Raw genomic sequence first — 26,944 nt, 5'->3', positions numbered from 1 at the left:
GGGGACCTCTTGATCTGCAGTCAAAAGCTCTACCACTGAGCTATACCCACTTTCAAAAAAAAAATTCTGAGGAATTTTCTTAAATTCGTCTGTATAAGGTAAAAGAATGAAGTGATTGGCTTGTTGGAAACTAGCATAACAGTACCAAAGATCACATTCAGATTGGGACATGATAAAGGGGGCACTCGGATTTGAACCGGGGACCTCTTGATCTGCAGTCAAATGCTCTGCCACTGAGCTATACCCCCTTTTAGATAAATTTTTTTAAGTAAAAAAAAAATTCTGAGGAATTTTCTTAAATTCGTCTGTATAAGGTAAAAGAATAAAGTGATTGGCTTGTTGGAAACTAGCATAACAGTACCAAAGATCACATTCAAATTGGGACATGATAAAGGGGGCACTCGGATTTCAACTGGGGACCTCTTGATCTGCAGTCAAATGCTCTACCACTGAGCTATACCCCCTTTCAAAAAAAAAATTCTGAGGAATTTTCTTAAATACGTCTGTATAAGGTAAAAGAATAAAGTGATTGGCTTGTTGGAAACTAGCATAACAGTACCAAAGATCACATTCAGATTGGGACATGATAAAGGGGGCACTCGTATTTGAACCGGGGACCTCTTGATCTGCAGTCAAATGCTCTACCACTGAGCTATACCCCCTTTCAAATAAACATTTTCAAAGTAAAAAAAAAAATATCAGGAATTTTCTCAACTACACCAGTATAAGGTAAAAGAATGAAGTGATTGGCTTGTTGGAAACTAGCATAACAGTACCAAAGATCACATTCAAATTGGGACATGATAAAGGGGGCACTCAGATTTGAACCGGGGACCTCTTGATCTGCAGTCAAATGCTCTACCACTGAGCTATACCCCCTTTCAAATAAACATTTTCAAAGTAAAAAAAAAAATATCAGGAATTTTCTCTACTACACCAGTATAAGGTAAAAGAATGAAGTGATTGGCTTGTTGGAAACTAGCATAACAGTACAAAAGATCACATTAAGATTGGGACATGATAAAGGGATGATAAAGATTGGGACTCTTGACCTGCAGGCAAATGCTCTGCCACTGAGCTATACCCCCTTTCAGATAAATTTTTCAAAGTAAAAAAAAAAATCTGAGGAATTTTCTAAAATTTGTCTGTATAAGGTAAAAGAATGAAGTGATTGGCTTGTTGGAAACTAGCATAACAGTACCAAAGATCACAATTTTCTTAAATTCGTCTGTATAAGGTAAAAGAATGAAGTGATTGGCTTGTTGGAAACTAGCATAACAGTACCAAAGATCACATTCAAATTGGGACATGATAAAGGGGGCACTCGGATTTGAACCGGGGACATCTTGATCTGCAGTCAAATGCTCTACCACTGAGCTATACCCCCTTTCAAAAAAAAAATTCTGAGGAATTTTCTTAAATTCGTCTGGATAAGGTAAAAGAATGAAGTGATTGGCTTGTTGGAAACTAGCATAACAGTACCAAAGATCACATTCAAATTGGGACATGATAAAGGGGGCACTCGGATTTGAACCGGGGACATCTTGATCTGCAGTCAAATGCTCTACCACTGAGCTATACCCCCTTTCAAAAAAAAAATTCTGAGGAATTTTCTTAAATTCGTCTGGATAAGGTAAAAGAATAAAGTGATTGGCTTGTTGGAAACTAGCATAACAGTACCAAAGATCACATTCAGATTGGGACATGATAAAGGGGGCACTCGTATTTGAACCGGGGACCTCTTGATCTGCAGTCAAATGCTCTACCACTGAGCTATACCCCCTTTCAAATAAACATTTTCAAAGTAAAAAAAAAAATATCAGGAATTTTCTCAACTACACCAGTATAAGGTAAAAGAATGAAGTGATTGGCTTGTTGGAAACTAGCATAACAGTACCAAAGATCACATTCAAATTGGGACATGATAAAGGGGGCACTCGGATTTGAACCGGGGACCTCTTGATCTGCAGTCAAATGCTCTACCACTGAGCTACACCCCCTTTCAAATAAACATTTTCAAAGTAAAAAAAAAAAATATCAGGAATTTTCTCTACTACACCAGTATAAGGTAAAAGAATGAAGTGATTGGCTTGTTGGAAACTAGCATAACAGTACAAAAGATCACATTAAGATTGGGACATGATAAAGGGATGATAAAGATTGGGACTCTTGATCTGCAGTCAAATGCTCTGCCACTGAGCTATACCCCCTTTCAGATAAATTTTTCAAAGTAAAAAAAAAAATCTGAGGAATTTTCTAAAATTTGTCTGTATAAGGTAAAAGAATGAAGTGATTGGCTTGTTGGAAACTAGCATAACAGTACCAAAGATCACATTCAGATTGGGACATGATAAAGGGGGCACTCGGATTTGAACCGGGGACCTCTTGATCTGCAGTCAAATGCTCTACCACTGAGCTATACCCCCTTTTAGATCAATTTTTCAAAGTAAAAAAAAAAAAATCCGCGGAATTTTCTTAAATTCGTCTGTATAAGGTAAAAGAATGAAGTGATTGGCTTGTTGGAAACTAGCATAACAGTACCAAAGATCACAATTTTCTTAAATTCGTCTGTATAAGGTAAAAGAATGAAGTGATTGGCTTGTTGGAAACTAGCATAACAGTACCAAAGATCACATTCAAATTGGGACATGATAAAGGGGGCACTCGGATTTGAACCGGGGACCTCTTGATCTGCAGTCAAATGCTCTACCACTGAGCTATACCCCCTTTTAGATCAATTTTTCAAAGTAAAAAAAAAAAAATCCGCGGAATTTTCTTAAATTCGTCTGTATAAGGTAAAAGAATGAAGTGATTGGCTTGTTGGAAACTAGCATAACAGTACCAAAGATCACAATTTTCTTAAATTCGTCTGTATAAGGTAAAAGAATGAAGTGATTGGCTTGTTGGAAACTAGCATAACAGTACCAAAGATCACATTCAAATTGGGACATGATAAAGGGGGCACTCGGATTTGAACCGGGTACCTCTTGATCTGCAGTCAAATGCTCTACCACTGAGCTATACCCCCTTTCAAATAAACATTTTCAAAGTAAAAAAAAAAATATCAGGAATTTTCTCAACTACACCAGTATAAGGTAAAAGAATGAAGTGATTGGCTTGTTGGAAACTAGCATAACAGTACCAAAGATCACATTCAAATTGGGACATGATAAAGGGGGCTCTCGGATTTGAACCGGGGACCTCTTGATCTGCAGTCAAATGCTCTACCACTGAGCTATACCCCCTTTCAAATAAACATTTTCAAAGTAAAAAAAAAAATATCAGGAATTTTCTCTACTACACCAGTATAAGGTAAAAGAATGAAGTGATTGGCTTGTTGGAAACTAGCATAACAGTACAAAAGATCACATTAAGATTGGGACATGATAAAGGGATGATAAAGATTGGGACTCTTGACCTGCAGGCAAATGCTCTGCCACTGAGCTATACCCCCTTTCAGATAAATTTTTCAAAGTAAAAAAAAAAATCTGAGGAATTTTCTAAAATTTGTCTGTATAAGGTAAAAGAATGAAGTGATTGGCTTGTTGGAAACTAGCATAACAGTACCAAAGATCACATTCAGATTGGGACATGATAAAGGGGGCACTCGGATTTGAACCGGGGACCTCTTGATCTGCAGTCAAATGCTCTACCACTGAGCTATACCCCCTTTTAGATACATTTTTCAAAGTAAAAAAAAAAAATCCGCGGAAGTTTCTTAAATTCGTCTGTATAAGGTAAAAGAATGAAGTGATTGGCTTGTTGGAAACTAGCATAACAGTACCAAAGATCACAATTTTCTTAAATTCGTCTGTATAAGGTAAAAGAATGAAGTGATTTGCTTGTTGGAAACTAGCATAACAGTACCAAAGATCACATTCAAATTGGGACATGATAAAGGGGGCACTCGGCTTTGAACCGGGGACCTCTTGATCTGCAGTCAAATGCTCTACCACTGAGCTATACCACCTTTCAATTACCTTTTTTCAAAGTTACAAAAGTTCCAGTAATTTTCTTAAATTCGTCTGTAGAAGGAAAATAACAAAGTGTTTTGCTTGTGAACTAGGATATCAGCACCAAAGAGTTGGTCGGAGTTGGACATGCAAGGGGGGTATTCGGATTTGAACCGGGGACCTCTTGATCTGCAGTTAAATGCTCTACCACTGAGCTATACCACCTCTCAATGACATTTTTTCAAAGTTAAAAAAGTTCCAGGAATTTTCTTAAATTCGTCTGTATAAGGTAAAAGAATGAAGTGATTGGCTTGTTGGAAACTAGCATAACAGTACCAAAGATCACATTCAGATTGGGACATGATAAAGGGGGCACTCGGATTTGAACCGGGGACCTCTTGATCTGCAGTCAAATGCTCTGCCACTGAGCTATACCCCCTTTTAGATAAATTTTTTAAAGTAAAAAAAAAATTCTGAGGAATTTTCTTAAATTCGTCTGTATAAGGTAAAAGAATAAAGTGATTGGCTTGTTGGAAACTAGCATAACAGTACCAAAGATCACATTCAGATTGGGACATGATAAAGGGGGCACTCGGATTTCAACCGGGGACCTCTTGATCTGCAGTCAAATGCTCTACCACTGAGCTATACCCCCTTTCAAATAAACATTTTCAAAGTAAAAAAAAAAATATCAGGAATTTTCTCAACTACACCAGTATAAGGTAAAAGAATGAAGTGATTGGCTTGTTGGAAACTAGCATAACAGTACCAAAGATCACGTTCAAATTGGGACATGATAAAGGGGGCACTCGGATTTGAACCGGGGACCTCTTGATCTGCAGTCAAAAGCTCTACCACTGAGCTATACCCACTTTCAAAAAAAAAATTCTGAGGAATTTTCTTAAATTCGTCTGTATAAGGTAAAAGAATGAAGTGATTGGCTTGTTGGAAACTAGCATAACAGTACCAAAGATCACATTCAGATTGGGACATGATAAAGGGGGCACTCGGATTTGAACCGGGGACCTCTTGATCTGCAGTCAAATGCTCTGCCACTGAGCTATACCCCCTTTTAGATAAATTTTTTTAAGTAAAAAAAAAATTCTGAGGAATTTTCTTAAATTCGTCTGTATAAGGTAAAAGAATAAAGTGATTGGCTTGTTGGAAACTAGCATAACAGTACCAAAGATCACATTCAAATTGGGACATGATAAAGGGGGCACTCGGATTTCAACTGGGGACCTCTTGATCTGCAGTCAAATGCTCTACCACTGAGCTATACCCCCTTTCAAAAAAAAAATTCTGAGGAATTTTCTTAAATACGTCTGTATAAGGTAAAAGAATAAAGTGATTGGCTTGTTGGAAACTAGCATAACAGTACCAAAGATCACATTCAGATTGGGACATGATAAAGGGGGCACTCGTATTTGAACCGGGGACCTCTTGATCTGCAGTCAAATGCTCTACCACTGAGCTATACCCCCTTTCAAATAAACATTTTCAAAGTAAAAAAAAAAATATCAGGAATTTTCTCAACTACACCAGTATAAGGTAAAAGAATGAAGTGATTGGCTTGTTGGAAACTAGCATAACAGTACCAAAGATCACATTCAAATTGGGACATGATAAAGGGGGCACTCAGATTTGAACCGGGGACCTCTTGATCTGCAGTCAAATGCTCTACCACTGAGCTATACCCCCTTTCAAATAAACATTTTCAAAGTAAAAAAAAAAATATCAGGAATTTTCTCTACTACACCAGTATAAGGTAAAAGAATGAAGTGATTGGCTTGTTGGAAACTAGCATAACAGTACAAAAGATCACATTAAGATTGGGACATGATAAAGGGATGATAAAGATTGGGACTCTTGACCTGCAGGCAAATGCTCTGCCACTGAGCTATACCCCCTTTCAGATAAATTTTTCAAAGTAAAAAAAAAAATCTGAGGAATTTTCTAAAATTTGTCTGTATAAGGTAAAAGAATGAAGTGATTGGCTTGTTGGAAACTAGCATAACAGTACCAAAGATCACAATTTTCTTAAATTCGTCTGTATAAGGTAAAAGAATGAAGTGATTGGCTTGTTGGAAACTAGCATAACAGTACCAAAGATCACATTCAAATTGGGACATGATAAAGGGGGCACTCGGATTTGAACCGGGGACATCTTGATCTGCAGTCAAATGCTCTACCACTGAGCTATACCCCCTTTCAAAAAAAAAATTCTGAGGAATTTTCTTAAATTCGTCTGGATAAGGTAAAAGAATGAAGTGATTGGCTTGTTGGAAACTAGCATAACAGTACCAAAGATCACATTCAAATTGGGACATGATAAAGGGGGCACTCGGATTTGAACCGGGGACATCTTGATCTGCAGTCAAATGCTCTACCACTGAGCTATACCCCCTTTCAAAAAAAAAATTCTGAGGAATTTTCTTAAATTCGTCTGGATAAGGTAAAAGAATAAAGTGATTGGCTTGTTGGAAACTAGCATAACAGTACCAAAGATCACATTCAGATTGGGACATGATAAAGGGGGCACTCGTATTTGAACCGGGGACCTCTTGATCTGCAGTCAAATGCTCTACCACTGAGCTATACCCCCTTTCAAATAAACATTTTCAAAGTAAAAAAAAAAATATCAGGAATTTTCTCAACTACACCAGTATAAGGTAAAAGAATGAAGTGATTGGCTTGTTGGAAACTAGCATAACAGTACCAAAGATCACATTCAAATTGGGACATGATAAAGGGGGCACTCGGATTTGAACCGGGGACCTCTTGATCTGCAGTCAAATGCTCTACCACTGAGCTACACCCCCTTTCAAATAAACATTTTCAAAGTAAAAAAAAAAAATATCAGGAATTTTCTCTACTACACCAGTATAAGGTAAAAGAATGAAGTGATTGGCTTGTTGGAAACTAGCATAACAGTACAAAAGATCACATTAAGATTGGGACATGATAAAGGGATGATAAAGATTGGGACTCTTGATCTGCAGTCAAATGCTCTGCCACTGAGCTATACCCCCTTTCAGATAAATTTTTCAAAGTAAAAAAAAAAATCTGAGGAATTTTCTAAAATTTGTCTGTATAAGGTAAAAGAATGAAGTGATTGGCTTGTTGGAAACTAGCATAACAGTACCAAAGATCACATTCAGATTGGGACATGATAAAGGGGGCACTCGGATTTGAACCGGGGACCTCTTGATCTGCAGTCAAATGCTCTACCACTGAGCTATACCCCCTTTTAGATCAATTTTTCAAAGTAAAAAAAAAAAAATCCGCGGAATTTTCTTAAATTCGTCTGTATAAGGTAAAAGAATGAAGTGATTGGCTTGTTGGAAACTAGCATAACAGTACCAAAGATCACAATTTTCTTAAATTCGTCTGTATAAGGTAAAAGAATGAAGTGATTGGCTTGTTGGAAACTAGCATAACAGTACCAAAGATCACATTCAAATTGGGACATGATAAAGGGGGCACTCGGATTTGAACCGGGGACCTCTTGATCTGCAGTCAAATGCTCTACCACTGAGCTATACCCCCTTTTAGATCAATTTTTCAAAGTAAAAAAAAAAAAATCCGCGGAATTTTCTTAAATTCGTCTGTATAAGGTAAAAGAATGAAGTGATTGGCTTGTTGGAAACTAGCATAACAGTACCAAAGATCACAATTTTCTTAAATTCGTCTGTATAAGGTAAAAGAATGAAGTGATTGGCTTGTTGGAAACTAGCATAACAGTACCAAAGATCACATTCAAATTGGGACATGATAAAGGGGGCACTCGGATTTGAACCGGGGACCTCTTGATCTGCAGTCAAATGCTCTACCACTGAGCTATACCCCCTTTCAAATAAACATTTTCAAAGTAAAAAAAAAAAAATCTGGAGTTTTCTCTACTACACCAGTATAAGGTAAAAGAATGAAGTGATTGGCTTGTTGGAAACTAGCATAACAGTACCAAAGATCACATTCAAATTGGGACATGATAAAGGGGGCACTCGGATTTGAACCGGGGACATCTTGATCTGCAGTCAAATGCTCTACCACTGAGCTATACCCCCTTTCAAAAAAAAAATTCTGAGGAATTTTCTTAAATTCGTCTGGATAAGGTAAAAGAATAAAGTGATTGGCTTGTTGGAAACTAGCATAACAGTACCAAAGATCACATTCAGATTGGGACATGATAAAGGGGGCACTCGTATTTGAACCGGGGACCTCTTGATCTGCAGTCAAATGCTCTACCACTGAGCTATACCCCCTTTCAAATAAACATTTTCAAAGTAAAAAAAAAAATATCAGGAATTTTCTCAACTACACCAGTATAAGGTAAAAGAATGAAGTGATTGGCTTGTTGGAAACTAGCATAACAGTACCAAAGATCACATTCAAATTGGGACATGATAAAGGGGGCACTCGGATTTGAACCGTGGACCTCTTGATCTGCAGTCAAATGCTCTACCACTGAGCTACACGATCACATTCAAATTGGGACATGATAAAGGGGGCACTCGGATTTGAACCGGGGACCTCTTGATCTGCAGTCAAATGCTCTACCACTGAGCTATACCCCCTTTCAAATAAACATTTTCAAAGTAAAAAAAAAAAAATCTGGAGTTTTCTCTACTACACCAGTATAAGGTAAAAGAATGAAGTGATTGGCTTGTTGGAAACTAGCATAACAGTACCAAAGATCACATTCAAATTGGGACATGATAAGGGGGGCACTCGGATTTGAACCGGGGACATCTTGATCTGCAGTCAAATGCTCTACCACTCAGCTATACCCCCTTTCAAAAAAAAAAATCTGAGGAATTTTCTTAAATTCGTCTGGATAAGGTAAAAGAATAAAGTGATTGGCTTGTTGGAAACTAGCATAACAGTACCAAAGATCACATTCAGATTGGGACATGATAAAGGGGGCACTCGTATTTGAACCGGGGACCTCTTGATCTGCAGTCAAATGCTCTACCACTGAGCTATACCCCCTTTCAAATAAACATTTTCAAAGTAAAAAAAAAAATATCAGGAATTTTCTCAACTACACCAGTATAAGGTAAAAGAATGAAGTGATTGGCTTGTTGGAAACTAGCATAACAGTACCAAAGATCACATTCAAATTGGGACATGATAAAGGGGGCACTCGGATTTGAACCGGAGACCTCTTGATCTGCAGTCAAATGCTCTACCACTGAGCTATACTCCTTTCAAATAAACATTTTCAAAGTAAAAAAAAAAAAAATCTGGAATTTTCTCTTCTACACCAGTATAAGGTAAAAGAATGAAGTGATTGGCTTGTTGGAAACTAGCATAACAGTACCAAAGATCACATTCAAATTGGGACATGATAAAGGGGGCACTCGGATTTGAACCGGGGACCTCTTGATCTGCCGTCAAATGCTCTACCACTGAGCTATACCCCCTTTCAAATAACTATTTTCAAAGTAAAAAAAAAAAAATATCAGGAATTTTCTCAACTACACCAGTATAAGGTAAAAGAATGAAGTGATTGGCTTGTTGGAACCTAGCATAACAGTACTAAAGATCACATTCAAATTGGGACATGATAAAGGGGGCACTCGGCTTTGAACCGGGGACCTCTTGATCTGCAGTCAAATGCTCTACCACTGAGCTATACCACCTTTCAATTACCTTTTTTCAAAGTTACAAAAGTTCCAGTAATTTTCTTAAATTCGTCTGTAGAAGGAAAATAACAAAGTGTTTTGCTTGTGAACTAGGATATCAGCACCAAAGAGTTGGTCGGAGTTGGACATGCAAAGGGGGTATTCGGATTTGAACCGGGGACCTCTTGATCTGCAGTTAAATGCTCTACCACTGAGCTATACCCCCTCTCAATGACATTTTTTCAAAGTTAAAAAAGTTCCAGGAATTTTCTTAAATTCGTCTGTATAAGGTAAAAGAATGAAGTGATTGGCTTGTTGGAAACTAGCATAACAGTACCAAAGATCACATTCAGTTTGGGACATGATAAAGGGGGCACTCGGATTTGAACCGGGGACCTCTTGATCTGCAGTCAAATGCTCTACCACTGAGCTATACCCCCTTTCAAATAAACATTTTCAAAGTTAAAAAAAAAAATATCAGGAATTTTCTCAACTACACCAGTATAAGGTAAAAGAATGAAGTGATTGGCTTGTTGGAAACTAGCATAACAGTACCAAAGATCACATTTAAATTGGGACATGATAAAGGGGGCACTCGGATTTGAACCGGGGACCTCTTGATCTGCAGTCAAATGCTCTACCACTGAGCTATACCCCCTTTCAAAAATAAGATTCTGAGGAATTTTCTTAAATTCGTCTGGATAAGGTAAAAGAATAAAGTGATTGGCTTGTTGGAAACTAGCATAACAGTACCAAAGATCACATTCAGATTGGGACATGATAAAGGGGGCACTCGTATTTGAACCGGGGACCTCTTGATCTGCAGTCAAATGCTCTACCACTGAGCTATACCCCCTTTCAAATAAACATTTTCAAAGTAAAAAAAAAAATATCAGGAATTTTCTCAACTACACCAGTATAAGGTAAAAGAATGAAGTGATTGGCTTGTTGGAAACTAGCATAACAGTACCAAAGATCACATTCAAATTGGGACATGATAAAGGGGGCACTCGGATCTGAACCGGGGACCTCTTGATCTGCAGTCAAATGCTCTACCACTGAGCTATACCCCCTTTCAAATAAACTTTTTCAAAGTAAAAAAAAAAAATATCAGGAATTTTCTCTACTACACCAGTATAAGGTAAAAGAATGAAGTGATTGGCTTGTTGGAAACTAGCATAACAGTACAAAAGATCACATTAAGATTGGGACATGATAAAGGGCGCACTCGGCTTTGAACCGGGGACCTCTTGATCTGCAGTCAAATGCTCTACCACTGAGCTATACCACCTTTCAATTACCTTTTTTCAAAGTAAAAAAAAAAATATCAGGAATTTTCTCTACTACACCAGTATAAGGTAAAAGAATGAAGTGATTGGCTTGTTGGAAACTAGCATAACAGTACCAAAGATCACATTCAGATTGGGACAGGATAAAGGGGGCACTCGGATTTGAACCGGGGACCTCTTGATCTGCAGTCAAATGCTCTACCACTGAGCTATACCCCCTTTCAAATAACTATTTTCAAAGTAAAAAAAAAAAATATCAGGAATTTTCTCAACTACACCAGTATAAGGTAAAAGAATGAAGTGATTGGCTTGTTGGAACCTAGCATAACAGTACCAAAGATCACATTCAAATTGGGACATGATAAAGGGGGCACTAGGCTTTGAACCGGGGACCTCTTGATCTGCAGTCAAATGCTCTACCACTGAGCTATACCACCTTTCAATTACCGTTTTTCAAAGTTCCAAAAGTTCCAGTAATTTTCTTAAATTCATCTGTAGAAGGAAAATAACAAAGTGTTTTGCTTGTGAACTAGGATATCAGCACCAAAGAGTTGGTCGGAGTTGGACATGCAAAGGGGGTATTTAACAAATACATTTTGTAAAACCAATAAAAGGAACTACAAATGTTTTTTTTCCTGATATATTACAGTTTTTCTTAATTGCTTAAACACATTTCTTGAAACCATCACTCACTTTCTCAAAACCAAATTTTCAAACCACATTCAGAGAACTTCTGACTCTTCTGGCAAAATCAAACAATTGCCTCAAAACCATTTTGTCTGTGCTCAAAATCAAACAACGCTTTCAGATCATACACACAGCGAGTCAATTTTATAAATACTACAGATCATTCGCTAGACACTACATCAAAATAATGGAGAACACAGAATCCAAAGCATGCAGTTACAGAAAAAAGTATCCTGTAAAAAAGTAAACAAATTTTGCAATTATGTAAAAACGTATATATACTTTTTTTTTACATAATTACAAAATTTGTTTACTTAGTAATGACAACTTACAGTAGTAAGGTGAATAAATTGTATACTGTATGCACTGCAAGTATAGTAGGCCTATTGTACTGAATATTGTATAGTACTGAATGTCTGTATATTCAGCACTTGCATACCGTGAAAATACACTGACCCAACTAAAAAAGCCAAAAAGGTTACAGTAAAAAACTCTAAATGAAAAGCATGTTACAGTAAAGTACACTCAGAAAAGTTGTGCAACTGCAAAATCTAGGTCAATGAGAGATTTATTCTGCTTCAGCATCATGTCTTCATGTTGATCCGGCCGGAGGAGTTTGTCCACATCCACTGATGGGCAGTAACGCGTTAGAAGTAACGCGTTACTGTAATCCAATTACTTTTTTCAAGTAATGAGTAAAGTAAGGGATTACAATTGTAAAAACAGTAATTAGATTACTGTTACTTCCCCGTAAGCAGGCTGCGTTACTGCGTTAGTTAACCGTCATTTTGTTTCGTGAGACTGTCTCGTGCCATGAGTCGTGCGTGAGTGACAATGATGTATGAGCGCCGCGACGTCAGTGGTAAACACCGGAATGTGTATTGTTGAACAAGAGACAACACGGAGCGCGGGAGAGAGACACGCATTTGATTGGTCTCACACGCCACCCCCCCCGATTTCTCACGCTGAAGTGTCAACCCGGTCGGTCAAATGCCTGAAAGATGAGTTTATCTATAGATCTACCTGTTGAGCCACTCGTGATCGACTAGTTATACCGCAAATCAGTTAAAATCTCCCGGAATCTAGAGCGAGCGTGCATGCGAGACAGAGACCGCGTAGCGCGCGCGCACCCGCAGAGAGGGAGAGCGAGCGAGAGACCTTGCGTGTGTAGAGAGCATCCTGATCTAGAAACTGGACCCCCCGTTGGAGAATGTCAAAATTCCACCTCAAATCTGAGCAAGCACCTAGCAAGCCGGCACAGGAATGTTAAAAACTTACTGAAAAAAACCCTGCCTGAACCCCCAACTGACATGACATGGCTGTTTTGGTAAACTCTTTTTTACTCCTCTCTGCACTTTACTGTTAAAAGACGTAAGTGTTAATAATTTGGAATACAGTCAGGAGAGACTTTCATTTTAATTATTTTATTGCTGTATTTTATTTACATCTATTCGAATTAAGGATTTTACAAAAAAATATATGTATTTTATATGCTGGAATATGCAGAAATATAAGTTAACAGAAGGACTTTCTTTATTTCATTAAAATATGGTGGAATGTGCAGAAAATAGGTTTAAATGTTCATCAAAAGTCTGAGACTGTTGCATTTAATTTAATTTTTGCTTGATGCAATGTGCATAAAGTTAAAATATTGAAACTAATAAAACAAGTTTAAAAAAAGAGTGTTTCATTTGATTAAATTAGATGATGGAATATGCAGAAAGAATAGAATTAGGCTGAAAGGTCTATTGCTTTATAGCGTATTCAGGTTGTGCATCATGTTTTTGAAAAGTAACTTAGTAAAGTAACTAGTAAAGTAACTAATTACTTTTGAAAATAAGTAATCAGTAAAGTAACTGGATTAATTTCTTGGAGAAGTAATCAGTAATCAGTAACTAATTACTATTTCCAAGTAACTTGACCAACACTGTCCACATCTCAGACAATATCATCTCTGCAGGCAAAGGGAAAAACCCTAAAGCAGATCGACTCTTGACAACACTATACACACCTGCTCTTCCTCGTCCTCATCCTCTTCCTCATTGTTCACCTCCTCTTACTCATACTCTTCCTCCTCTCCCTCTTATATTGTTTTCATCCATTATTGGTATCAACATTCAGTGCAACATTTTGAGTACATTTTGGGACTCTGAACTGACTTATGTACAGTTGGTTTGGTCACAGCATTAGAAATAAGTGTGAACAATTTTGAGTCGTTGTGTGTAATCGATGACAACTGTGTTGTAGTTGTGTTTAACTTTCGCCTACTTGTGTTTAGCATTTTGAAACATAAGTGCATCACAGTGTGAAATGTGAAAATGAGTGAGAATGTGTTTATAGTTTTGCAAAAAGAGTGCATGTGATTTGCAAACAGTGTATTATCTACCTGAACTTGTTTAATGTTTTACAGAAAGAGTGATTTATTTAACAAATTGGTTTAGGCTATTGAGAATTTGGTTCAGGGAATGGGGTTAAACATAATTTTTTTTTTAAACAAACTGATTAAAACATTTAGGGCCTTATTTTAACGATCTGAAACGTAGATTCATCTTTCTAGGCGCGTTCACTACAGCGAAGATGGCGAGTCTGCATCGTCAACTTTATCAATTTATGAACTTTATCAACCATTCAAATGTTTCATGCATAATCATTACTTTCGCCGGTTCTTTGCATAGACAGTAAAAGAAAGGTTGTTTGTGGCAAGCTTTATTTCAGGTGTTACGTGATATCTCTCCGCCCCCTGTGTTGACACTTCACACTCCTGTCCAGTTGGTGGTGGTAAATGCACCTTTTAGCTGGTTTGCCAACCGCCATAAAACTCCAAAAGAAGAAGAAGAATAAATGACTTCCTTTTACACTGAAATGACTTCCTTTTACACTGAAAAGTTCACGCACATCCACATATGAAATCACTTGCATATACATATATACACAACTAAAGCATGCATCCACGTTTTATTTTGTATGTATGCGCGAGTGTTTTATGGATGCGTATGCGCGCATCGGGTTTATATGTATGTGCGAGTGTTTATAGGTGTATATGCATGGAAGTTTATATGTATGTGCGAGTGTTTATAGGTGTGTCTGCATGGAAGTTTATATGTATATGCGAGTGTGTATAGGTGTGTCTGTGTGCAGCGAGTGTATATGTATGTGCGAGTATTTATAGCTGTATGTGCATGGAAGTTTATATGTATATGCGAGTATTTATAGGTGTATGCGTGCGTCAAGTTTATATGTATATGCAAGTTATTCACAAGTTTATATGCATTCATTACTAACATAATATGTATTGGTATGAATTTCATATTAGTGTGCACATGTATTTCATATATGTATTTTGAACATCCAATAGTATACATGTATATGCGAGTAATTTATAGGTGTATATGCACGTGTGTTATGCATGTATTGATAAGCGAAGTTTGATTTAAATCCTACGTGGCGCCTCATACAGATCGCTTGCTGAGGCAACAGAAGCTAATGCCGGTTTGCACCGGATGCTCTTTTATCACTTCCTGGTCATGACGTCACCCGCCTGTGACGTTCATTCCTTCCATTGGACTAGTTGACATAGATGCTTCAGACGCATTCACGCTGGGAGCGTTCCCAAAGCGTCGTTGACGCATCGCGAGTTCCCTCGAAAGGGAACTGCATGGTTGTAATTTATGAACTCTTTGAAATACAGACCTAATTAAGGCCTCTTTTTAAAGAAGACATATTATTGCTCATTATAACAAAAAGAATATTATTGCTGGAAGTGAAAGCACTTTAAAATAAGAAAATGTTAAAAAAAAAGTTTAAGAAGTTTAAGTTTACTGTAAAGCAAATGTACAGTACTAAACATTTAGTTATTTTATACAATATTTTACTAAATATTTTTTATGTCTAAGCAAGTTGTGTTCCAAATTCGAAGTTGGTATCACAAATTGAAGTTCCTATGAGATTTTGTTTAGGCACTATATTAAAAACCCACCCACAGTCCATTGAATGCTTTTTTTTTTTTTTTTTACAGTTTTTCTGAATTGCTAAAACACTAAACATAAGTACTAGGCTTATGCCTAATTTATGTCAATTTTATTTTTATGAAATGAACTTAAAATGTTTAATTTCACCATTTGGGCTCTCTCTTTTTCAAGAAACACAAAACAATCCAGAAAGGGAGATCCTTTTATCCCCTCCGGAATTAAAGAGATGCACCACTGCATGCGCTTCCCGTTCTGTAGTTCTACTTTGTTTCAACCAAAGTTGAGCAAAGTAAAAACCTATGGAGAGCCATTTTAAACGTGCAGTTCTCCATGAAGGTAACGTTTGAAAACATTCTTTTGGGAAATGCAAACATAGTTATATATGTGATATGTATAATATGCATGAAAATCAGCCTTAATGTTATGATTATTTCAGTTTGATCCAGACAACTGCATTTATGTTTTGAAATATTTGAACAGTACACAATAACAATAATATGAATATTAATTTGTGTGAAGATTGATATAATTATTTTTATATCGTACATATTGTGCGTGTGCTCTGTAGGCACTAAGATCTTTTAAATATAACATTTAAAATGAGACAGTTGATCATGTTCAACCAAATGTTTCTTATTTCTTTCACTTCTCTCTTCCTCTCTCTTCCTCTCTCCTCCTTTCTCTGTCTTAGGAGTCAGTGAAGATGTTGTCGTTGAAGGTCTTTCTATGTGTTTCATGTCATGAACAAATTGGTTTTTGTGTTTGTTCAAATGTTATTATATACACAATCTTAAATCTGCCCCCAGAGTCATCCTTGTGTCTTCCAGCTGAACTTTAAAATATGTGGTTGATCTAGTGACTGAAAAGGCAATGCCATGATTCCTTGTTTATTTTACTTGATGAGTTATTATATTATGCTAATTAGTCACAGTAATTATTCAACATTCAGCTCTTAGCAACCAGGTTTACAGTTTTTTTCAATTGTTTACACGCAATTTTGAAAACCGGGTTCTTTTTTTCAAAATGTAATCACAATTATCCAAACACCACACTCAATTGGCATAATTCCTAGATTGTTTGCAAAATGACACACTTCTGTCAAAACATACACACTTCAGACAAAAGATATACACATATTTGTGAAAATGCTTTTAGTTTTCATTTAACCAACACAGTCCTCAATGATCAGACACTATTGCAACCAGTTTCACACTGCTGTGATAAATAAAAAACACATTTGTAAAAAAACTATTTTTAGGAAATAGCATGTGCTAGATTTTTGGCCAGACATTGTTATGTAAGGGATAATTTAGATGAAAAAAAATTGTGACAAACAAACAACATTCTTCATGATTAGTTTGAGATATAGGGAGAATGTACACTAATAGGCCTACTATAAACTTGCCAAGCACTGCACAACACTGATTTCTGCAGACTCATATTTCAAGTATTTATTTACAGTATTTCTAACCATAATCAGTTACAGTAATCAACCAACAATGAAATCAATGAAAAAAATAAAATCTGTAGACAAATAAAAATTACTGCATGAAGTACATACAGTTTGACTCTGGAGAAAAACTACTGTAAAAGCAACAAGAATACTGTAACTATTCAGTTACAGTATCAACCAGAGATTTGGTTGAACTCTTTGTCCAGCTTCCATCGTTGTCAGTCCATGGTTGATAACGTGGTCAATAAGTGTTGCACGGATTTCTTGAGTCAAATTTGGTCCTCGTCTTCTTTGTTCAGGTTCTATCAACTCTACAAGTCCTTCTCTACCTCTTCCTCTACCTAAGCCTCTTCCTCTATCCCCTTCTTCTCCTCTTCCTCTACCTGGGCCTCCTCCTCTACCTCCTTCACCTCTTCCTCTACCTCCTTCACCTCTTCCTCTACCTAGGCCTCTTTCTCTATCCCCTTCTTCTCCTTTTCCTCTACCTGGGCCTCCTCCTCTACCTCCTTCACCTCTTCCTCTACCTAGGCCTCTTTCTCTACCCCCTTCTTCTCCTTTTCCTCTACCTGGGCCTCCTCCTCTACCTCCTTCACCTCTTCCTCTACCTCCTTCACCTCTTCCTCTACCTAAGCCTCTTCCTCTATCTCCTTCTTCTCCTCTTCCTCTACCTGGGGCTCCTCCTCTACCCCCTTCACCTCTTCCTCTACCTCCTTCACCTCTTCCTCTACCTAAGCCTCTTCCTCTATCTCCTTCTTCTCCTCTTCCTCTACCTGGGGCTCCTCCTCTACCTCCTTCACCTCTACCTCCTTCTCCTCCTCCTCTACCTCCTTCACCTCTTCCTCTACCTCCTTCACCTCTTCCTCTACCTCCTTCACCTCTTCCTCTACCTCCTTCTCCTCCTCCTCTACCTCGTTCACCTCTTCCTCTACCTCCTTCTCCTCTTCCTCTACCTCCTTCATCTCCTCTTTCAGCTCCCCCTTTTATTCTCACTCTTCTTCTTCTTCTTCTTCTTCTTCTTCTTCTTCTTCTTCTTCTTCTTCGTCTAGCTCCTTCCATTTTTGTTGAAGACAGGTGAACTCACCTGCTGCCTTTTATAGCACACCTGAGTGCTGCGTTTTCAAATTAGCACATGTGTGCTTCCACGCTTGATGGATGTGCATATCCAATTCATTCATTAGTGTGGTCAATGGCAAACCGGGGCTTTGTAATGACAAGGAAGTAACCTCACAATCCTTATCTGTGTCTAAGGTGTGAAAATGTGTGTAGAGTTTTACAAATCACTGTGTGTAATGTTTTGCAAAAAGGGTGAAGCTGACAACGTGCTTACAATTGTGCAAATCTAGACTGGTGTTTTGCTCCTTGAGTGTAAGGTTTTGCTAATAGTGGGAAAGTTTTAATTTTAGTGTGTAAGCAATTGAAAAAAACTGTAATTGCAAGAAAGTGTATTTGGGTGTAATAAACCTTTAAAAACCTTTAAAACATAGTCACAATAATTATTCAACATTCAGCCCTTAGCAACCAGCTTTAAGTGCAAGAAAGTAGTATTTGGGTAAAACAATACTTTTAAAACCTTTTAAAACTCTAATTAGTTAGAATTGGGTGGAAATACTGCCTTGGTTGCACTTTTTTAGGTCCAGATAATTATGTCTCCTATATCAAATTAATGTGTTGTCACAATATCACTTCTATCACAAAAAAAAAGGTAACACTTTATTTCGACAGTCCACTTTAAACATTCTACTAACTATAAGTAACTTTGCAACTACAAGTCAACTAACTGTCATTTGAGTATTAGTAGACTCTCTGCTTAATATCTAATAATACTTTATTTTGTTGGTCCCCCAACAGACAATCTACTGACTATAAGTAACTTGGCAACTACAAATCAAATCAACTTATTCTGCTAACAAGAACCCGAACCTAACAGTCTACTGACAGTCTACTAATACTCTAATGAGAGTATGAGTATTACATGTAGTTGCAAAGTTACTTATAGATAGTAGAATGTCTAAAGTGGACTATCGAAATAAAGTGGAACCCAAAAGAATATGAAACCTAGAGTCTCAGAACTTTCCGACGATATGCATTTTGTCAAGACTAGAAAAGGTTTTGATTATAAAAATGTTGTAATATGAATCATGGCACTGCCATTGTTTCCATTGTAACGCAACATCCAATTTCAAAACAGTTTTCACAGAATGAATTTTGAGTGTTCAAGCTTTTGAATGTTACCTAATATTGTCACAGTGTCTGGTTTATGTTCCCTGGTGTCCACTAGAGGTCCTCTTTCCTCACGGTGTCATTCACGTTTGGAACTGCATTCCCCACAATCCTTGTCTGCGCTCATCACTGTTCATTGCAATCAGCTGTTCCCCATCATGATTGTCTTGTTCTGTGTATAAATACCCTGCCTGTTTAGTGTTTGTTACGGAGTCCTTGTATATTGTCACACCACTTCTGGTAGCCTGTTTTTGCCTGTTCTTGTTTGTTTTCTTGTTTTTGGATTGCCTTTTGGATTTGACCTTTGCCTGGACTAGTTTGTGAGTACGGATTACCCTATTAAATACTGCTTTTGGATCTAACCCCTGTTTCCCGTGTGTGGATCGTGACAGAAGGACTCCGTCACAAAGAGATCCAGCATGATGGGGTTCCGTATCCTCCCTCCTACCACGGAGAAAGAGAGGAGGGGCCGTGTCCAAAATTTGATGAGCTTTCGTCAGCAATGCCTGCCGGTGGGTTGCATTGCCCAGTCATTTTGGACGCTCTTGAGGGGAATGGGATACAGTGAGGCAGCATTAAAGGACTGTTGTGGCAAAAATTCATCTCAAGCAAACATCACTGCGTAAGAGACAGTCAGAGTCAAATTATATAAAATAGAAGTATTTATTCTTGCAAGAATAGGAGCAGTCTAATACACAGTTGTTACCCTGTGCAGAAGAGTGACACACCCCCAGACAGACTGAACTAGCTTTTATCTTAGTTTCAAGGCCTTCTTCCCCCCAGAGCCTTCCTCCCAGTAGTTTTCCATAGACGTCACTAGTTGGCCCAATAAGCCCCCCTGCACCCAAAATGGCCTTCTGACATCTAGGTCAGAGGTCCTTGTTCGTCTGTTCTCTGGAGTGTCCCCCTCTTCTGCCTCCCCAGGTACATAAACAGAATCTTCTCTCACTACAAGTGAGACACACATGTGACATTCTTTGAATCATCTATATTTTACTAAAGATCAATGAATATCATTAAAATTGCCACTACAACTCCTCACTTTTTATCATTCTGATTACCCATAATCACAATAATAAACAATAAAACAAATTTTAAGTCATATCATCACACTTATACTCTTTATCTCTGATTTTTGCATAAATGATCACTCTCCTTGAACCTGTGAAGAAAAGTTTAGAATGAAGAAGCATAAGGCTGTTTTTGTGGGGGAAAGGCCCCGTAATATTTTAGCTAGCAAGTAAACATTTTTACGACGCCGGGCTAAGCGAGAAATCTCTGTTTCTGCGCTCCTGTAAACAGACCCTCAGTCACGCCAGTAAGGAAAAAGGTAGTTATAACATAGTAAGGAAACAAACAGATAAAAGTATAATAAAAATCACTCAGTTTCAAACCCTATCTTTGTACGCCATCTCGTAACACGGATGACCGCTGCTTGTAACCTTCTTTAAATCTTTTGCCCTTAATCTTTCTCAGAAAATAAACAAATAGAAGAAAAACAAACAGAACATACATTTAACACATATCTCACTGTAGCTCCCGCTACATGTATCGTCACATAATTTTGTTCATCCTTGGGATAGACTGTCATTTTCACCAATTGAACAGACAGCATGTTTCACCTGTCACTGTAATCATATTCACCCATGAATAACAAAATTATTAGAATAACAATCCTAACTCCTATCATTAAGCCTTTTCCATTATTCTACGCCCATCTCCATATTTCACCTCGGTTTTCCTAACCATATTTTGTTCACTTCTAATTCAATTTAGTAAGCTCTATTTAATGCCATATTTAACAAAATCTAACCAGAGAAGTCTTATAATTTTATCCATTCTTCTAACCAATGCAGTTGTTCAATATTAACTCTAATATTTCCATTACGGACCAATCAAATCTTTTGATCTACTGTATATCAATACTAAGCCCTATTTTGATTTAATCAAATAAAATCCTCAAAATAATCACAAAACCACATTCTTAAACCATTAGTTGGTTCACATCCTCCTCCAGGCGTGTTGATCATCTCGTTCGCCCCATGGACTATGGGATGGTTGTGGCCTGTTGTTGTAGGTGAGAGGCTTGGACCCAGGTGTCACACTCTCCAACCATTTTCTGATCCTTATAAGGTTTTCCCTTATATCACGACCGCACCCCCACTGGAGTGAACTGTCACCTGTGAATGGAGACCTTAAGTATTTTGTTAGTGACCGCTTGACAGCCGCTCGTCCCCTTTGGTGTGACCTGTGGAATCAACAACCTGAAACATTATCTCCGGATAATTTCTTGCTCACTTAATAGCACTCTGGGTCCTTTTACCCTGAAAAACACTCAACCCACTTTGCTCATGTCCACACAATATTTATACATTTGGAACAGAATTAGTTCTGTTTGATCCAATCCATCCTGACATTCTGTAAAAGGAAAATTTTAAGTTATGCGCTGCGCAGGTGTAGCACCTTTCTGCCACAATAATAACCCAGGCCAGGACAGTTAGCCAAATTCATCCATAGCCATTATTTCATTGGCACATTTTGCCCTGTCTCCCAATCCTGCATGCTCTCTGTAAAGAGAAACAAATTTCGAGGTTATTGTCAGATGGTAAAGTACGCAGTTTCTTTTGTCTACTGTTCTCCCGTGTCCTTCGATGCCCTGGCGTTTCCTGTTGAAACAATCTTTGTTATTGGTGTGTGTGCACACTCACAGACATCAATTTTGTTAGGCAGAAAAATGGCTTCTTTCAGGGCTTTTATCAAATTACCCCTAGTGTTCTCCCAACATTTATTCCTTAATAAACCATATTTGGCAATTGTTATACCATCTCCCTCTTGATGCACGACACAACTCGAGCATCAATTTAACATAACATTTAACATAGTGTTTTTTATAAAGTTTGCCATCAACACTAACCCAAACGGCGTCCTTCAGCCAAATTTGCCTCTGAAACAAAAATATTACATTCTTCACTTAAAGCCACAATCTCATCTTCTTATCGAAGTATTTGAAAGGCAACGGCCCTCAGTCTCACATCGAATCTTGCTTTTCAGGCCTGTTGTTTGGTCTCTCAAGTCAGTCATCTACAAACATTTCCAAAGTCATCAATTTTCCCTATCAGGTCAGGTCGTGCTGTGCAGACTTGGTCAATGTCAGTCAATCATTTCTCCCCCTTTGTTCACAATAATCATAAATGTGAGAGGCTCTCTTGATAATTTCATGTTGACTTAGCCAATATGTCACTTTGTTGTTTCCCTCAAATCTACAACATTTTCATTTATCTCAGCCCATGCCAGATGGTGATCTACAACTACACAATTCCAATTTACTTAAACTGATCTTCAAATCTACATTATGTATGACAAAATTATTACTACCAGACAGAGCTTGATGGCCAATCAACTTAAAGCTTGTCCCATGTTCTGTATTGTCTTTTCATCAGAATTATCAGCTTCTTTAAAATTTGTCATTTGCCTTAACCCATCTGTAATGATAAACTCATTCCAGAGGTTAATGACACAATATCCTCAAAATCAGGAAATAATAGTACCCCAAACTAATACATACAAGACATAAAGTGCTGTCACCATCACACACACTCATACTAGACACACATATGTTAACTGCTCATTCTCAATGTTCACTTTTCTTTATATTATTGCTTAAAGATTTAAATTTTTAAATAAGATTTTAAACTTCCCATTTTCCGGTAGCTTCTACCTAATTTTACACGGTCTCCCAACCAGTTTCAAAGCATGTCTTGTTCATTATTTATTAGAATTTAACAAGGTCAGCTGGGTTGTTTTGTTTCATTATCATTATTTTGCTTCAGCTTGCTCTAGCAGGCCAATAATGGAAAGACAGACACAGTTACCATCCCTTCCTCTGCTCAAGCAGTCTCTCTCACTATAAATAAATAATCTTTTTCAACAGCCTTCTAAGGCTGTAACTTAGACAAAATGTAATATTAAATTAATTACAATAACCTTTGAATTGAATTGACCATTCACCTTGTTATCCAGACTTTTCTCAAATCTACAAAAGCTGTCTTCATCTTTAGCCACCACCATGTCTAACGACCTTCAGGAGTTAAAACTATGTCATAGACCTATTAGTTCAAAATCAACACTATGATTTTCCTTGCCCATAAGGCAAACCAGTACATAAAAAGTTTTGCTACTGTCTCCACAACAACTAATGGGAATCACTTCATGGCCTCAGCTGGCTCTTGAAAGCCCACTCCTGTTAGCCCTTTATCTATAATCTCCATCAGGGTGTTTTCCCCTGGCATATTTGCAGACTTGTCACAATGAAAAACAAGCCATACAATGAATGCGGTTTCTTCTGGCGAGTGGTATGTAGAGAAAACTCACATTTTCCGGGTCAGACCGCCGTGACTCGTCACAGCGCATCTCACCTCTCAATGCTCTGCTGACCCCGGTGGCCTCCAGTAATCAGCGCTCAACTCTCATACCTTTCTCACAAATAACACCTCCATCCGGAGGTGCCCAATGTTCGTGACCCCCTGCGTTAGGCTGTCCCCTGGCCAGGAAGATCAAACCCGTCATTGAGTAGCCACTGTACACACTGGTGACCGCTCTTTCCCATCACACAATCAGTTCTCTTCAACAGAACTCAGCTGTTTTCTGGAGCTTAGGAAAGGCACGTTCAAGAGTCACCAGGGCCATCCGGATTGCCTAATAGTGTTCACACAGGGAGACAGTTAAATAACAACAGTATTTAATCACTTAAATCCATTTATCATCTTAAAAGCAGCAACCTAGCTGCTTGGATTATACTCAGTGAATTTAAGATCACAACCGTACATTCAGTGTACTTCATCTGTAGCCGGAGCCATCGGTCCTGAATGGTGGAGACTAAATGAGACAAAGAAGTTGCTGGTCCTCAAATAAGCTAATCAAAATGTCATCTCTATCTGTATTATTATTTTAAATACTTCTTTCAAGTCATTCAGTTTTATTTTTAAAACATCTCTGTGTCTATGATCTTCAACTGAAACACTGTGCTTTACACATTATCACAGATACCAGCTTTTAGCTGACTCATTGAATGAGAGAGACTCTGAGACTCTATTGGATGGTACACTGCTCTCTCATATACTTCTAACATCAAACATTTATCTATCATCTTTTAACTCTATCCCAGCTTAAGGCATCTTTGCCAGAAATTACATACGGTTTCAAATAAACATATTATTTATATTTGTCTTTTGCCCATCTCAGGGAATTTAGACATTACAAATTTCCACTCAGATTGAGTCTCTGTCGCACTGGCAGTTTCAGGCACAGCACACATCAGATTTTAGATAAGCGAACTGTTTCATTACAGCCAATAACAAACTTATCTTTTGAAAGCAAAACATCAGCTTCTAGTTCTTTCATGGTCAACTTTTCAAGCTGTTTGTTTAATCATATGCCTTTCAACACATTTTACATTTAGCAACTGTTAATTCAGTAGCCTACTGCTTCTGCTTATTTGTTCTTACATAAAAATAATTATTCTAGTTCTCAATAACGTTTCACATTTCTCAATCTCAATTACCATAGCTTAATCTCTGACTTCAAAGTTTTCTCTTCTAGGAGTTTATCAGTCTCCAATCAGGATTCACACTAACTTTGACAAGGCTACTCTGCATCTTTTGCAGTTATTATAAATCATCTTTGAGATCTGTCTCTCTATATTACCTTTACATATTTTGCAACTCACATTTGTTGGAGTCACAAAAGGATTCACTTTAAGACTTCAATCTTTTGACCTTGTTTTTTATCTCTTATTTCTCAGACCAAAAATTGTCACTGTCGTCATTTAAACACTGATCTATTCTCAACCCTACATTATTATCAGACGTGTGTCACGTGTTAAATGGACCTACTGACCACAATCAAGACAATCTCTGTCATCTGGTTGGTTCGTGTGTCAGCCTCAACTACAGCATCAGACACCTTGCAGTTTGATCACTGTGAGCTTCCAAAGGGCTTCAACTTAACACGCCCTTGAAGCAGTGTGTGTCCCATTCAGGAATGTAAACAGAGCCACTGATAAGCAGTTCTCTGTATTCTTTTTACAGTCCACCAATGGCGGATTTAATCACAATTGCCAAATCATAATCTTCATCATTATTATTGGCAGAACATAATTTCATGAGCAGCACAGAAAATGCTCAAAATATTCTAATTTGTTTTCTGTCTTTACCTTACTGTTGCTGTTATCCCAGCTTATCTTTTACAAAACATCTCTGCAAATCTCTTCAAAGTGAGATCTTCAGAGCAGAGCTGTTTACAGCATTTGCTCTCTTCTGTCTCACTATTTATTTACTTATTTATTTTCCCGGACTGTTCCGTTACTCTTCATAAAGTGTAACAATTTGTACATCATTATTTTCATTTCCACTGGTTTGAAGCCTTTTTTTCCCTTCCATCACATTATTGTCTCAGTCTTATCTCTACTGTTTCTCCAAAACAGATTATATTACTCAGTCCGTAAATTACACAGACAACCATTATAGCTACTTGCTTCAATACCCTTATTTTCTTAACATTAATAAAATAAAGCAGATATATCATCATTTCAATCATTATTTTATCAAAATCTAGAATTGTTCCCCATTCTGCTTTAAACATTCTTCATATCATGTTAATCCCTGTCAATCATACAATGCCTTATTTTATTCTAAAACTTTTCATATCATTTAAACATTTTACATTTGACTTCCATAAATTCTATCAGACCATGTCTATTTTCATCACATATAGTTTTCTACTATATTTCTCCTTTCTTTTCCCTACATGCCAGTTCCTTCATTATCCTCTCCTTTCTTTTCTCAAACATGCCAGTTCCTTCATTGTCTAACCAGTACATGATTGTTTGAACAATCCCCACACACACATATCTCACACACCAACCTTTTTGTTTTTTTTTACTTCACTCTTCCACCAAGTCTCACTTACAGTTACCTCTATTTCACACAGACAGCCTTATTGCTTCTTGCTACTTCAATCCTTGTCATATAAATTTAAGTTCTATAGACATCTAATGTCATGCATCCATTTACTGGATGAAGAAGTAAAAAACATTTTTCTCCTGGCAGTTCGACATTTTTATCTTCAAGCCAATAATCCATTATCTGTTCACATTTTTTACACACATGTTGAACGCAGCCACAACAACCTTTTGTCCCGCTGCCCTGTTCCACTGATTCTCGCACACTCTTAGTCTATTTGTGCTCAGTGTTCCCTCCCTGGGAAAATCATGGTGTTTTCTCAGTTTTTTCAATATCTAAAACATACATTTCCCCCCATACTTTCCTAGTTCTACAGAAAACCGGTGTATCAAATTTCGCAAGCTTGCTTTTGAGACATCCCCATACTGGCTGTTTTCTGTTCTCTGTGGATTTCTCTTCAACGCGCGTTTTCTTTAATCTGTTAGGCGTCCCAAACAGATCCGACTCTTTTCTTTTAACCCAAATCGGTCGGGTTGCACTATTAGTGCCCTCCTAATTAAGGTTTACCAAAAAATTCTGGTTCCCCCTAATTAGCCTCAGTACCTAAAAACAATTTGCTCCGTCGTAGAACAACTAATTTTCAGGGTACCTATCTGTTTGAAATCTCTTGATCTGTTACAGTTCTCACTTCTTGAAATTTCTTGTTCTGTTACAGACCTCAATTAATCTCAGATTACGTACCACAGAAACAGCCTTCAGCCAATATGGTTCAATTTCACTCTTCTCCC

General features: G+C 37.6%; 26 non-coding genes across 26 annotated transcripts; all 26 read right to left on the bottom strand.

The window, feature by feature from the left end:
• Positions 1 to 176: 176 nt before the first annotated feature.
• On the bottom strand, positions 177 to 248 carry trnac-gca (transfer RNA cysteine (anticodon GCA)). The gene has a single exon. It is a non-coding gene; the product is annotated as a tRNA-Cys (tRNA).
• Positions 249 to 807: 559 nt separating this feature from the next.
• Positions 808 to 879, bottom strand: trnac-gca (transfer RNA cysteine (anticodon GCA)). Its single transcript has one exon. It is a non-coding gene; the product is annotated as a tRNA-Cys (tRNA).
• Positions 880 to 1,315: 436 nt separating this feature from the next.
• Positions 1,316 to 1,387, bottom strand: trnac-gca (transfer RNA cysteine (anticodon GCA)). The gene has a single exon. It is a non-coding gene; the product is annotated as a tRNA-Cys (tRNA).
• Positions 1,388 to 1,513: 126 nt separating this feature from the next.
• Positions 1,514 to 1,585, bottom strand: trnac-gca (transfer RNA cysteine (anticodon GCA)). The gene has a single exon. It is a non-coding gene; the product is annotated as a tRNA-Cys (tRNA).
• Positions 1,586 to 1,928: 343 nt separating this feature from the next.
• trnac-gca (transfer RNA cysteine (anticodon GCA)) lies at positions 1,929 to 2,000 on the bottom strand. Its single transcript has one exon. It is a non-coding gene; the product is annotated as a tRNA-Cys (tRNA).
• A 354-nt stretch (positions 2,001 to 2,354) lies between these two features.
• trnac-gca (transfer RNA cysteine (anticodon GCA)) lies at positions 2,355 to 2,426 on the bottom strand. Its single transcript has one exon. It is a non-coding gene; the product is annotated as a tRNA-Cys (tRNA).
• Positions 2,427 to 2,655: 229 nt separating this feature from the next.
• trnac-gca (transfer RNA cysteine (anticodon GCA)) lies at positions 2,656 to 2,727 on the bottom strand. The gene has a single exon. It is a non-coding gene; the product is annotated as a tRNA-Cys (tRNA).
• A 229-nt stretch (positions 2,728 to 2,956) lies between these two features.
• trnac-gca (transfer RNA cysteine (anticodon GCA)) lies at positions 2,957 to 3,028 on the bottom strand. Its single transcript has one exon. It is a non-coding gene; the product is annotated as a tRNA-Cys (tRNA).
• A 145-nt stretch (positions 3,029 to 3,173) lies between these two features.
• Positions 3,174 to 3,245, bottom strand: trnac-gca (transfer RNA cysteine (anticodon GCA)). Its single transcript has one exon. It is a non-coding gene; the product is annotated as a tRNA-Cys (tRNA).
• Positions 3,246 to 3,598: 353 nt separating this feature from the next.
• On the bottom strand, positions 3,599 to 3,670 carry trnac-gca (transfer RNA cysteine (anticodon GCA)). The gene has a single exon. It is a non-coding gene; the product is annotated as a tRNA-Cys (tRNA).
• Positions 3,671 to 4,320: 650 nt separating this feature from the next.
• Positions 4,321 to 4,392, bottom strand: trnac-gca (transfer RNA cysteine (anticodon GCA)). The gene has a single exon. It is a non-coding gene; the product is annotated as a tRNA-Cys (tRNA).
• Positions 4,393 to 4,951: 559 nt separating this feature from the next.
• trnac-gca (transfer RNA cysteine (anticodon GCA)) lies at positions 4,952 to 5,023 on the bottom strand. The gene has a single exon. It is a non-coding gene; the product is annotated as a tRNA-Cys (tRNA).
• Positions 5,024 to 5,582: 559 nt separating this feature from the next.
• Positions 5,583 to 5,654, bottom strand: trnac-gca (transfer RNA cysteine (anticodon GCA)). The gene has a single exon. It is a non-coding gene; the product is annotated as a tRNA-Cys (tRNA).
• A 436-nt stretch (positions 5,655 to 6,090) lies between these two features.
• Positions 6,091 to 6,162, bottom strand: trnac-gca (transfer RNA cysteine (anticodon GCA)). The gene has a single exon. It is a non-coding gene; the product is annotated as a tRNA-Cys (tRNA).
• A 126-nt stretch (positions 6,163 to 6,288) lies between these two features.
• trnac-gca (transfer RNA cysteine (anticodon GCA)) lies at positions 6,289 to 6,360 on the bottom strand. The gene has a single exon. It is a non-coding gene; the product is annotated as a tRNA-Cys (tRNA).
• Positions 6,361 to 6,703: 343 nt separating this feature from the next.
• Positions 6,704 to 6,775, bottom strand: trnac-gca (transfer RNA cysteine (anticodon GCA)). Its single transcript has one exon. It is a non-coding gene; the product is annotated as a tRNA-Cys (tRNA).
• Positions 6,776 to 7,129: 354 nt separating this feature from the next.
• trnac-gca (transfer RNA cysteine (anticodon GCA)) lies at positions 7,130 to 7,201 on the bottom strand. The gene has a single exon. It is a non-coding gene; the product is annotated as a tRNA-Cys (tRNA).
• A 229-nt stretch (positions 7,202 to 7,430) lies between these two features.
• trnac-gca (transfer RNA cysteine (anticodon GCA)) lies at positions 7,431 to 7,502 on the bottom strand. The gene has a single exon. It is a non-coding gene; the product is annotated as a tRNA-Cys (tRNA).
• A 229-nt stretch (positions 7,503 to 7,731) lies between these two features.
• trnac-gca (transfer RNA cysteine (anticodon GCA)) lies at positions 7,732 to 7,803 on the bottom strand. The gene has a single exon. It is a non-coding gene; the product is annotated as a tRNA-Cys (tRNA).
• A 145-nt stretch (positions 7,804 to 7,948) lies between these two features.
• Positions 7,949 to 8,020, bottom strand: trnac-gca (transfer RNA cysteine (anticodon GCA)). Its single transcript has one exon. It is a non-coding gene; the product is annotated as a tRNA-Cys (tRNA).
• Positions 8,021 to 8,458: 438 nt separating this feature from the next.
• trnac-gca (transfer RNA cysteine (anticodon GCA)) lies at positions 8,459 to 8,530 on the bottom strand. Its single transcript has one exon. It is a non-coding gene; the product is annotated as a tRNA-Cys (tRNA).
• A 777-nt stretch (positions 8,531 to 9,307) lies between these two features.
• trnac-gca (transfer RNA cysteine (anticodon GCA)) lies at positions 9,308 to 9,379 on the bottom strand. The gene has a single exon. It is a non-coding gene; the product is annotated as a tRNA-Cys (tRNA).
• Positions 9,380 to 9,948: 569 nt separating this feature from the next.
• On the bottom strand, positions 9,949 to 10,020 carry trnac-gca (transfer RNA cysteine (anticodon GCA)). The gene has a single exon. It is a non-coding gene; the product is annotated as a tRNA-Cys (tRNA).
• A 146-nt stretch (positions 10,021 to 10,166) lies between these two features.
• Positions 10,167 to 10,238, bottom strand: trnac-gca (transfer RNA cysteine (anticodon GCA)). The gene has a single exon. It is a non-coding gene; the product is annotated as a tRNA-Cys (tRNA).
• Positions 10,239 to 10,581: 343 nt separating this feature from the next.
• Positions 10,582 to 10,653, bottom strand: trnac-gca (transfer RNA cysteine (anticodon GCA)). The gene has a single exon. It is a non-coding gene; the product is annotated as a tRNA-Cys (tRNA).
• Positions 10,654 to 11,016: 363 nt separating this feature from the next.
• trnac-gca (transfer RNA cysteine (anticodon GCA)) lies at positions 11,017 to 11,088 on the bottom strand. The gene has a single exon. It is a non-coding gene; the product is annotated as a tRNA-Cys (tRNA).
• Between the last annotated feature and the right edge of the window lie 15,856 nt (positions 11,089 to 26,944).

This window comes from Rhinichthys klamathensis, unplaced genomic scaffold (assembly GCF_029890125.1).
Source record: "Rhinichthys klamathensis goyatoka isolate OS25496 unplaced genomic scaffold, OSU_Roscu_1.1 h1tg000095l_1, whole genome shotgun sequence".
Taxonomy (NCBI): Eukaryota; Metazoa; Chordata; class Actinopteri; order Cypriniformes; family Leuciscidae; genus Rhinichthys; species Rhinichthys klamathensis.
The sequence above is the reverse complement of the archived record's forward strand: the minus strand, read 5'-3'. Positions and strand labels throughout refer to the sequence as shown.